Source organism: Lipotes vexillifer, unplaced genomic scaffold (assembly GCF_000442215.2).
Source record: "Lipotes vexillifer unplaced genomic scaffold, Lipotes_vexillifer_v1.1 scaffold634, whole genome shotgun sequence".
NCBI classification, from domain to species: Eukaryota; Metazoa; Chordata; class Mammalia; order Artiodactyla; family Lipotidae; genus Lipotes; species Lipotes vexillifer.
Window position 1 is genome coordinate 1889656 of NW_006781096.1, and position 4184 is coordinate 1893839.

The 4184-nt window shown below is 48.6% G+C and overlaps 1 pseudogene; it reads left to right on the plus strand.

The window, feature by feature from the left end:
- Positions 1–2649: 2649 nt before the first annotated feature.
- On the plus strand, positions 2650–3439 carry LOC103080851 (homeobox protein OTX2 pseudogene; annotated as a pseudogene).
- The last annotated feature ends 745 nt before the right edge of the window (positions 3440–4184 follow it).

The following is a 4184-nucleotide window of genomic DNA, read 5'->3' on the forward strand; positions in this document are numbered from 1 at the left end:
AGGAGAGCAGAGGGGCTGGCGGGGGGCCACCTCTTTCCTAGGGCTGAGGCTGAGGAAAAGCCACTCCTGTCTTCTCTGTCTTTCAGGTCTGTGATCAGAATCCAAAAGAGAGCAAGGAGAATACGAATTCCACAGTGTTATAACGTACGGTTTTGTTTTAAAGATTTCTCCCTGGCTGGAGCCGTTACTTTCCTTATGACAGTAGAGTGAGGGTTGGATAGGCCTGTTGGATTCCATCAATGGGATGGGGTGTCCTTTGTGTTTCCAAGGACTGATGGGATGGGCTGTCCTTGGTGCTGCAAAAGCTGGGAGGTGCTAAGAGTAGGAGGACAGAGGAAAACTCCAGAAAGAAAGCTTCAAAAAGCCCAGACAGTTTCCTGGGCCCCGTGATGATTTTACTTATTGGCTGGAGCTCAGGAGAGTATATATGACCTTTGCCAAGAGGCCAGAGAGGCAGGGCAGCTGCCGGTCACCCACCAAATACCATCTCTGGGAGGAGTTTCCATAGAAGGGTTCCCCCAGTGATAGCTTTGCTAATAATAAGTTATATCTTGTATTTGTGGGGCCCTTTGCAATTTTCAAAACACTAACCATCAATTCTCTCATATCTTCAAATGGGGAAAAAATATCTACTCTGCAGAGTAGAGTTCACAGAGTTGTTTGTAAACATCGAAATCACGATGTGTGTGAAATTGCTGGAACTGGACCACCTCAGGTGCTGTCACTGTTCTCATCAGCAGCCGCATACCTTTCTCCTAAAGACCCTTGAGTCCCGGACACGTGGGGAGCAATTCCTCTATTTTCACGCTGGCCGCTGCAGGGAAGGAGCGCAGGGTAGCGTGTTCTCTCTGTAGGAAGTGATAAGCTCCAGTGTCTGCACCAGGGGTGTTGGGAGAGGCACTGGCCTCACCCATAATTTCCATCAGCAGAACCCCCAAGTGCCCCAAATAAATCCGTTTCTGAGCCAGAACAGGGGGCTTACAAGGCAAAAAACCTCAAGACAAGCCCCAATGCACCCTGCTTCATCTACCATCCACATTTTCATCCCCAAGTCCTTCCCATGTAGGAAATTGTGGAACTGCCCCATATATGTTCCAGCTCACACGTTGAGAAGGTGGAAGTGGCCCCCTCTGCCCTCCTGTGTCTGCAGGCTTGGTGGTCGCAGTGCAATTGTCCCTACTATGCCAGCTGTGGCAGAAACCAATTTCCCAGTAAAGTTTACGGCCATTCAAAAAAATGGTAAACACCACCGGTGCTTGTTTGTTCACACTGTGATTCAGGTAACCACATTTTGAGAAGCGTGGCTCTATCTGTCTCTTGAATTCATTACTTCTCCCAATTCCGTTCTTTTCTTCAGCCAATCAGTTAACAGGCTTGTTACCAAGAAATGAAATTGAAAATGGTTAATAACCACTGTGGCCCGATTTACCCACCCATTGGAAGGGAAAGTGATGCCAGCACTGGTGTAGGAAACCTCTGCTGAGTTAGGTGCATGGATTGGAGCAGTGGCGGGGGGAGATCTGGGGATTGCAGAGAAAGGGCTGGGGGATAAGGGGGGCTAGAACAGTGGGGGCAGGGAAGGAACCAATCCTGTTGTCGTAAAGGACAGCCACCTACCCCTATCTCCTAATGCCTTTGGATCTCCACACTTCCCGCACTCTTACATTTGTTGTTTGGCAGTTTCGACATGTTTCAGCATTTTTTCTCCTCTGTGCAGTGTTGTATTCTAACCTGGGCTCAGACACAGCTCTCTTGCTGTTACTTTTTATCTCCTCCCTCCTTCGGGCACAGGGCTCGGCCTAGTGATGGCTGGTTCTTGCTGTCATCCAACTTATTCCTGGAACCTAGATTCCAGGAACCCTTCCTTTCCCTTCCCCTTTAGGCCTTCCATCAACACAGCGTCTCAGACTGACCACGACTCAGGGCCAATACCGGGAACTCGAGTGTGGATCTGAGGCAAGCATCTTAACCTTCCTGCGTCTCAGTTTTTCCATCTGTAAAATAGGGATGATGACATCGGTGGTGTTAACAAAGTGTTATGTGCCAAGATGGGAGGAGACATAAATATAGCTTGGGTTGTTGATATAAATCAAGTGAGGCCTTGGGACTTTCTTTCTGTACAATGAGGCCCTGGATGCACTATAATTATTGAAGTGTTTCACATTTTGAGATCCATGTGACAGAATCCAGGGTTGGATGGAACTTGAGGGGTCTTCTTGTTTAGTGTTTACAAAACTTTACTTAGGGGAATTCCCTGGAGGTCCAGTGAATTAGGACTTGGTGCTTTCACTGCAGGGTCCTGGGTTCAATCCCTGGTCAGGGAACTAAGATACTACAAGCTACAAGGCATGGCCAAAACCAAATAAATAAATAATAAATAAAGATTGAACCAATGACAGCAGCCTTACCTTGAAAAATATTAAAAGAAAAAAACCACCGGCTCTTCTTAAGTTAGTGGTGGAATGTGGAAGAGCTGCGTCCTCCGAAGCTGTAAACCAGCACCTCTGTTTGTTTGTTTGCTTTGCCTCAGTTCCACCACTCCAAACGCACCCACCAAGAACTCTGAATCTGTCCACCCCGGGCGAAGCGAGACTTTCCAGCTGGATCCCCCGGATTTGGGCCAACTTTGCACCTCCAAACAACCTTAGCATGATGTCTTATCTTAAGCAACCGCCTTACGCAGTCAATGGGCTGAGTCTGACCACTTCGGGCATGGACTTGCTGCACCCCTCGGTGGGCTACCCGGCCACCCCTCAGAAACAGCGGCGGGAGAGGACAACGTTCACCTGGGCGCAGCTAGATGTGCGGGAAGCATTATTTGCTAAGACCCGATACCCAGATATCTTCACACGGGAGGAGGTGGCGCTGAAAATCATCTTGCCCGAGTCCAGGCTACAGGTGTGGTTTAATAATCGAAGAGCTAAGTGCCACCAACAGCAGAATGGAGGTCAAAACAAAGTGAGACCTGCCAAAAAGCAGATGTCTCCTGCTCGGGAAGTGAATTCAGAGAGTGGAACCAGTGTCCACTTCACTCCCCCCTCTAGCACCTCAGGCCCAGCCATTTCCAGCAGCAGTGCTCCTGTGTCTATCTGGAGCCCAGCTTCCATGCCCCCACTGTCAGTTCCCTTGTCCACCTCCTCTTCCTGCATGCAGAGGTCCTATCCCATGACCTAGGTTACAGTCAAGGATATGCTGGCTCAACTTCCTACTTTGGGGGCATGGACTGTGGATCTTATTTGACCCCTATGCATCACCAGTTCCTGGACCAGCGACCACACTCAGTCCCATGGGTACTAATGCAGTCACCAGCCATCTCAATCAGTCCCCAGCTTCTCTTTCCCCCCAGGGATATGGAGCTTCAAGCTTGGGTTTTAACTCAACCACTGACTGCTTTGATTATAAAGATCAGACACCTTCGTGGAAATTCCAGGTTTTGTGAAGACCTGCAGAACCTCTTTTTATGGGTGATTTTTAAATACACTGGGCTGGACATTCCAGTTTTAGCCAGGCATTGGTTAAAAGAGTTAGATGGTGTGATGCCCAGACTCATCTTCTGGTCAATGTCCTGGGAGGAAAAATGAAAGAAAAATGAAAAAAAAAAGAAAGAAAAATGAAAGGCCTTAGAGGGGCCTGCCAGCCAGCTACATGAAATGGACAAACCAATACACTTAAGATCCTATCATAGTTTTAGATCATTGGTTTTCCTGATTCACAAAGTGATCGAAAGCATTCTAGCCATATGCAACCAAATACCACCAAAAAATAAACAAACAAAACTAACTTGTGAGGGAAAAGAGGGAAAGACGTAGCCTTCTTAAGCAGAGGTGTTCCAATGTCTTAGCCAATCCTTGGATGAATCTGAGGAATGGACAGGGTCTCAAGCTCACTCACGTTTCATGACCAACTGGTAGTTGGCACTGAAAAACTTTTCAGGCTGTGTGAATTGTGCGACTGATTGTCTTAGATGCACTACTTTATTTAAAAAATAATGTTCGGGCTTCCATGGTGGTGCAGTGGTTGAAAGTCCGCCTGCCGATGGATGCATGGGACGCGGGTTCGTGCTCCGGTCCAGGAAGATCCCACGTGCTGCGGAGCAGCTGGGCCCGTGAGCCATGGCCGCTGAGCCTGCGCATCCAGAGCCTGTGCTCCGCAACGGGAGAGGCCACAACAGTGAGAGGCCCGCG